At 43.5% G+C, this 8,228-nt stretch overlaps 1 protein-coding gene across 1 annotated transcript in view; it reads right to left on the bottom strand.

The window, feature by feature from the left end:
• Pde8b (phosphodiesterase 8B) overlaps window positions 1-8,228 on the bottom strand; it is a 224,804-nt gene that overhangs the window by 196,516 nt on the left and 20,060 nt on the right. The window lies entirely within an intron of this gene.

The following is an 8,228-nucleotide window of genomic DNA, read 5'->3' as shown; positions in this document are numbered from 1 at the left end:
CCGCCCAGCTCCCCACCGCCCAGCTCCCCACACCCGAGCCAGGGCGCCGGCCCGCCCGCCCTCCGGCCGGCTCCGTCTTCCCCACTTTCAGTCTTCGCACGTCCCCTTCCCGTCTCTGTCCTCCTCGGGATCCCCAAGGGCCACCCCACTGCATTCCGCTCCCTGCCGCACAGCGCCTGGCACCGTGCCTTGGAGCCCTCCTCAGCTCCTGGCTGCCCAGAGGCCTTGTTCCTTTGGGAGACCCAAGTCCACAAGGCCCCCTAGTGCCCTAGCCCTCTCCCCCTAGTCTGCACAAGACCCTCTCCGGGCCCAGAATGGCTGGGTAGACTTTTGGGGTAAGTGTCTTCTCAAAAAACACATCTTCAATGGCATCCCTGACTTGTCACCAGGATGCCCTTCCCAAACAGCAGGGAACATATAGCTCAGACCCAGGAGTCCATTGACTGGCTTGTCAACACAACTTGAGGAGTTGAGAGACCCAGTTTCATAAACAGTTACATCTTCATTCATTTCAATGCCAGCACCCACATACTAATCTTAAGGTTCAACTGGGTGGAGGTCCAGCCTTTAGAAAAAGTCCATTCCCTGTCTCCATAGCCTTTGGAAGTTCATGCCAAGAGATGGGCTGTACCACTGGGAACTACATCCTCATCTCTGTCAAAGATCCAAAGAAAGAAGAGACATCTGTCTGCATGTGTTTTTTTTTTTTTGTTGTTGTTCATCTGTTTGTTTTGTGGTTATTTGTGTTTTGTTTTGTTTGGTTTGTTTGTTTGTTTGCTTGCTTGCTTTTGTTATTTGTTTTTTGCTTTCTCCCCTAGTTTTCAGCTCTTCTTCGGGTGTCACTAAACGTTCATCCTGACTTACACCTCACCCAACCTCCCACTGATGTCTATCATCCTGGATTGGGCGATCCAAAATGGCCTCCCTCCGTTCTCTCCGAGAGGCCCACGGTGGTTGAGCCCCACTGTGGAGGACGGGTATTCTTTTAGAAGCAACTATGCCATGTTATAGCCTCCAGTCACCTCTTGCCCACATACTCATGGGCCCCTTCAGTGATTTTTGCCACAGCCAATGTGGCACAAGGGAGATCGTGAAACGGTCTGAGCAAGGACTCCATTTAGATTTCTGTTAGGACAAATTACAATGCAAAATACAAAGAAATAAGTATCCAGTTCAAAACAACATGGCTCTCCTCCTTTCCCCCATGCCGTCAACTCTTAGTTATTGGAAGATGTCAGCTGATGTCTTCTCACTACCAAAGAGAAACAAGATATACATCCCTCCACATCTGAAGTCCAAACTGGGTATGGTAGTTAGTTTACCCCTATAATTCTACAAATTGGGAGGCTGAGGCAGGAGGATTACACATGAGGTCAAGCCCAGTCTGATCTCTAGGTCTACAGATGAAACTCCGGTCTCCAAACAAACATTGCCACATCCCAAGTTCCAAGAGAGAGAGTCAACTTTATTCTATTGTTTTGTGTCTCAGTTTACCTGTCACTTTTTTCTTCATCTTAATGACATTTAAAAAAATCCTTCTTTAGTAAGTCTGAGAAAAATCCCTGTTCAAAGGGTTTCCCAAAGGGTTGAGTTTCCCCAGCAAACTTTGAGGCAGTGTTTGGCAAGGAGTTATTGAGTGTCCTGAAAGCAACATTTGGAGAACAAAAAGAGAAGTGAAGTCTGAGCTGAGGGACAAACTGACCTAGCCTTGGGCATCCTTCAAGGAGGATGTCGGCACTCTGAAGATGCTTCAGAGAGGTCCTGAGGTGGGGCCACAAAGAGGGACCTTTGCATACCCGTGTAGGTCAATCATTTCTCCCAGCTGTGTCGGTGGCCTTGGGCAACGTGGACCTCTTTAGCTAAGGCACCTCCCCCCTCCTTACAAAAGGGCAACAGTACCAAGGTTTCTGCTGGCAGCATGCCCTGCAGCTGGAGGAGTAAATCACCTTTCTTTTCTGACATCACAGCTCCCCCACAGCTCCCTTGCACATCGATTGGGCACCGTACAGATGATACTGCCATAGTACAGGGGGACGATAATTCACTTAAAACTAAGTCTGCATGCTCCTTCAACCAAGGGCACTCCAATTAAAGCATGATCTGAGAAGAAAAAAAAAAACTAAATCTGATAGCTACCATCTGTAACAGGTCCTTTTTTCTTTTGGGATCACCAACCAGCTCCCAAATTATGATAGTTTGGGCATTATATAGTTTTGAATTATTATTAGTTTTGAATGCTAAGCCTGGCTTAGGCTCGTTTCTGGCTAGCTCTTTTAACTTAAAGTAACCTGTTTCTCTTTATCTACCTGTTGCCTCGGGCTTTTCACCTTCCTCCTTTCTTCCTGTATATCTTTCACTGCTTCTCTACATCTGTCTGGCATCAGCCTGGCTTCTTGCCCCAAGTGTCTCCTTCATTCTCACCTCCTCTAATTCTTCATTTCTCTTCTTCCCAAGCCTAGATTTCTCCTCCTATTGAGTCTCTCTGCCTGCTAATCCCACCTATTCTTTCTCCTGCCTAGCTATTGGTTATTCAGCTTTTTACTAGACCAGTCAGGTGCCTTGGGCAGGCAAAATGAAACAAATGTAACACATCTTTGCATAATTAAACAAATGCATCATAAGCAGAAGAAACACACCTTTACATAGTTAAAATAATATTCTGCAGTATAAACAAAGGTAACACATCTTTGCCTAGTTAAAATAATATTCCACAACAACCATCTGCCTTCCTTCTAATGGATCACTGAGGAGCAAACAGTAGCAGAGTTAAATTATAAGACCCCAAAAATCTCCATTCCAACTCCTGACAAGGTAAATTTTCCTCAGGGAGTTAGTTCCTCTACACCCATCTCAGGCATCGTCCTTCACAACACTGAGCATCAAATACTTCTCATGCCGTTGCTATGTTCAGAGTGTTCTCAAGGAATTATTCAATGAAACTACACATTGAACAGAAAAGTTCCCGTGATGCTTTGGAAGGCTAACCTATGATAAAAACACAAAATATACCCTTTCTTCTGGTAGAGAGCCTTAGGATATAAATTGTGACGACACAGACATCCAGAAACAAATTTAGGTTGGACTTACACATTATAAAAATTGAGTAAGCCTCAAGAGGGATGGCCTCAATGTAACCAGTGAATAGGACCAGACAGCCTTAGTGGATTCATTGAGCATTTCATAGTGGCACCAGGCCATGTGACTTCTCCATGGGATAGAAGACAGAGCAAAAGTACTTTAGGTTACATCCCATTTCCAAAGCAACCAGTAACTCAGACACAACTTCCACCTCCAACTCTGGCTTGGTGAAAGATATATATATATATATTCATTCATGCTGTCTCTGTAATCTCCAAATGCTCTCAGTGGGAATGTGTGGCCTGCCCCCATGACAGGGACAGATCTAATCTGATGGCTGAAACTTACAGCAGTGTGTAAATGGAAACAAGATCAGCTGAAATCACACCCCCAGCTTAGTTCTAAGACCCAAACCCTGGCCTCAGGAAGTGATTTCTGAACTGATTCCCCTGCAAGGATGCAGAGCAACCCAGGGCAACAGCATTGTCAGCATGTGCAGACACTGCAGCTGTCATTTCAGCCCAAGTGGTAAAATAAGGTCAGAAAACCCAGCATTATAAAAAGAAATTAATTAAAGTGAGAAAATTTTAGCAACAATGTCCAAGAAACAAGTAGAAAGAAAGCCAATTGAATTTTAAAAAATGTACTTAAAAAGAAAGCAGAAATGTAGCTCATGTTCAAGGTCAGCTGCGTGGCTTTTTGTTTGATAATAATATTGAGCAAGAGCTTGCTGCAAAATTATGACCCAGAGCCCTGCAAGATCGTGAAGAATTAAGGTCCATTCTCCTTCGAAAATGGAATGAATCTCCCAGAATTCCTCTCAAGGAGCAGAAAATGTGATTAATACATTTTGAATCATTTTTAACCACAAAGGTTAAAACAACCATGGTCACCTAACTGATCTTTAGATAAACAAACATTTAATCAACCGATCAACCTTAGAGAACTTCTGGGTTCAGACAGTGTTCCTCTTGGGAGAGCCTTGGGAATGCAACCACCTGGCAGGTCATAGGACAACATTTCTGAGGCGACCCAGACCAGCAGAAGGTTCACTGAACTCAGAAGAATCACTCTGAAACCTGACTCTGTGCAACCCTGGGGAAGTCATTTAACCTCTGAGCTGCAATGTCCTGCATCATCTCTGACCTCTCAAAATCACCGCCATTTGAGTGCTAAGAACTTTGTATCTTCTTTTGGGATGATTTTTAACTTAAAATCATGGGCTTTAAAAAAAAAAAAGCTGAAAGAACAGTCCCAAGCCTGAAGGCACATCAGAATCACCCGGAAGAATTTGTCAGAAATACAATAATTCCCCATCTCAAGTGTTCGGGGTTGATCCAGCAGCTGTTGTTTCTAAGAAGGTGAATCTAATGGAGCCCATCCTCAGCCTTCTTTGAGGACCATGTTAGACCGGAGTCTTTCCAAGTGCCTACAGCACCCAGACAGTTAGACAGCTCCCAGATAGCAGGCTGAGCTTTTGCTCCTGCTAAAGTTGGCTAGACAGACACTGCAGAAGAGCTAGCCAAAGTGTATGGTGGCTCAAGACTGGGGATCTCAGAGCTGACAGGAGCAGGAAGCCAGACTCCTAGACCATAAAGACCTAAGACACTCCACACCATCTGGGCCCAGCGTGGCTAGTGTGGATGGCTGTAGAGCTTTTCACAATAGCACCATCTCTCTAACCTACAAAAGTGCCTAATCCGTTATGTTTCTGATGCCACGTTAGGAAAAACTCCTGAGTACAGAAAGGGAGTAAACAGTGCTGTGGGGGAAATTCACACCCATTCCAAGAATCCCCTGCCTTTTCCTCAGTTTAACTCATGATGATCCACCCCTCCATCAGTTTTTACATTGAAGTAACTATCCAAAACACCACAATGCTACTTACTCTCTTCTGGGTACTCACCCTTTGAATTGTACCTTCGTAAATTTGTACATTTTCTCCCTGTTCCTAATTTGTCTTCTCTTCCAGTTCTTTCTTTGATACAGACAAGAACCTGGAAACTCTGGGCAGAGGTCTCAACCCGTCTTCCCATCCTAACATGCCCACCCAGGCTTCCTACTGTTTCCCCAGAAGATCTCTTCAGCAGGGTCTGTGCCTCTGACAGTCATGCACAGATCTCCATACTAGCATGGCTAGCTCCTCCCTTCCTCAAGTCTCTTCTGAAATGCCCCTATCATTAGCCCTATGTAAAACTTTAATCAGCGTTTGCCACAGCCACTTGTGCCCCTCCTGAATCCCCTGGGCCTGAAATTTTGGTTTCATAGCATATGTCACCTTTCATTTTCCTATATAGCTAGCTCCCTTGTAATATTTACTGTCTATCTTGTCTCACTAGAATCTAGGCTCTCCACAGGCAGGATTTTTCTAGTTTCTTATTTATTTTTGGATCTCCTCCATTCATTGTATCGGTGCCTTATATACAGCTGGGTACTCAAATATTTGTTCAATGAAGTAGGAATTATTGTTTTTTTGCTTTCTTACTCTTAACTGTCATAGCCCAAAATTAAAGGAGCTATTGTTTTAAGTAAGAAATTTTATGTTCTGTGATTTTAGTTTTTAAAGTCAATGAATGTGTTTAACTTGAAAGCCCTCCTTTTAGAAATAAAAATCATCTGTATAGATTTTTATATCAGTGCTATTCATAGTAATGAAGTGTGAAAGAAATCCATACATCAAATACTTAAGGCATAGCCCAGCAAATTGCGCTACTATGTCTATCACTATTTCAATGAGTTTAAATGAAAATTAGATTAAAAAGTAAATATAATATACATATCTCAATTACAAATATGGAAAAAATATATGTACTTACAGAGGTTTATAAGTTCATGTCAAACGTGATCTAAAAAATGCATTTAAGATAATCTAAATGAGTTAGTATCGTGTTACCTAATTATCGTCTAAAAAATGGCAAGTTATCATTTATGGGCTTTCATTGGTAATTTTCCCATCAAATAAGGAGGAAGATGGTAGGAGAAGAATGCAAGGAATGAAAAACAGAGATGAAGAAATTAATGGATACACATTTACAGGGGAAACACAGAACCAGACCCACAAAAGCATATGTAGATATTTTTAGGCTGGAATATTCCTAGCTGCTGCATTTATAGATGCAGCTATTCAAAGAGAAGGAAAAATAAGTTGCAGTTTTAATTATGCTTGCATCACTTTTTAGATTTTATTTTCCAAAGACCAAATGAAATTAAGGAAAGGATTTGGACAATAGGACGGATCTTTCTTGCCAATTGTAGAAAGCAAAACAGAGAAGATGTAGGGAGAAAGTCAGCTACCATCACCAAACCTGCAAGGTGTTGAGTACTGGACCCTTATCTACATAGTGAAAAAAGTGATCTGTTCTTCTCAGCCACAAGAAAATCACCAGGAAAGGGCTGGACCAGCTCCTGGGAAGATTTGTTAACTCTTTGTCTCCAGGTTCTTTTGGCTCAAGCAGTCAGGCTAGAAAGGGTGGAACATTCATTTTCAAAGTCTTATAAATATATTTCACAGAAATGTTCAAGACATAAGAAGATATTCAAATGAAACTCAGGGTAGAGCCCACTTCACAAAGGAGCTTCCAGAGTAGCCAGGGATTTAGAAGTTACAAGAAATACATAAGGTACACAAGCAACAGAATGAATGGTACTATCCGTTCTTATCTGGTCATTAAGGTAACTGGGAAAGGCTTTATAGAGAAAGAGAAATGCTAGCTAGACCCTGGCTAGGGCAGCTTAGGAAATCGGTATGAGCAAAGCCACAGAGGCACATCTAACCTTGGTGGAGCTAGAGGCCATGAACACATAAGACAGTGACTCCTGAACCAGAGATGATAAACCCAAAGGGGAAGCAGACGGCAGATGACAGGTGCTGAAACTGCCCTTCTTTGTAGAAGTTGCTTCCTTTACAGCGGAGGCTGAGGCAGGAGAGTTGGTATAAATCCAAGGCCAGCCAAGGCTACATAGTAAGTTCCAGGCCATCCTGGGCTATAGAGCAAGACCCTGTTTGAAAACAAGCAAGCAGAAAACAAGTAAGCAAACAAAAGGGGTCCAGGGTTCTAAGTAAGCCCACTCCTACCAGGATGTACATCTCGATGCGTGCGCCATTTGTTCCAAAACATACCATCATCCATTCATTCAGCAGATAAACACCGAGAGCCTGCTGGGCATCAGACGCTAACTCTGTGCCGGAGAATAAGAAGGGAATCATGTCAGCTCCCTGAATGTAGACCACTTAGGGTGGAAGATTAGAGAGATAAGCAATAAATTCTCTAGGATTTGATGAAGGTATTTATGAGTGTTGAAATACGCTAAAGGGGCCTAGTGAGCTGCTGCGTGCCTAAAATCCTAGCACTTAGGAGGCAAAGGCAAGAAAATTGTTAGGAATTCAAGGCTGGCTTGGTCTCCACAGTGAGCTTCAGACCAGCTAGAGCTATAGGGTAAGGCCTTGAAATAAACAAACAAATAAGTTAATTAAATTGATGTGAAGGACTCTGGGGTAGAGTTACGGACATTTTCAGCAGAGAGGACATTTGGCTACGATTATCAGAAAACTTCATCAAATATGATCTCCCTTCATTCCTTTCTCATCTTCCCACACTGAGGAGGACACTGGGTACCACCACTCCACGGGGCACCATGAGAGATATGAAGTACGTTCCAGGCAGGAACACAGATCTGTATCCATAAGGTATGTTCATACTTACTGTAAGATAAAAATCCTAACTTGGAGAGAAAGGTGAGTTTGGGTGGCAGAGACGTGTAAGATGTCACCGAGGAGGTACGGGTGTGGTTCCTCAAAGAAAAGGCAGGATCTGAGTATGTAGAAAAAGAGGATATTGCAGAAGACCTCCGTGAAGAACTAGAGGAGGGACATTTGCTGAATACTTAAACAATATAAGAGCTGGCTTAAGATGGCGGCTTATGATAAGGGGATCATAGGAGCCATGCGTGCTGAAATCCGAGGGTCTTGCTGAGCTGTCCCGCCCCTCACTGGTCCCGGAATACCTGCCTCTGCTACTCCATGGACACTAGCAAAAGAGCTGGCCCCTGAAGGCAATGGCTGAGCTGGCTCCCCCACATACTGCATAGAGATGGCCTCAACCCCTCACCAGGGACTGTAGAGAGCTGGCCCCTGAAGGCAATGGCTGAGC

This window comes from Microtus ochrogaster, chromosome 19 (assembly GCF_000317375.1).
Source record: "Microtus ochrogaster isolate Prairie Vole_2 chromosome 19, MicOch1.0, whole genome shotgun sequence".
NCBI lineage: Eukaryota > Metazoa > Chordata > Mammalia > Rodentia > Cricetidae > Microtus > Microtus ochrogaster.
This window is presented reverse-complemented; position numbering and strand designations above follow the sequence as displayed.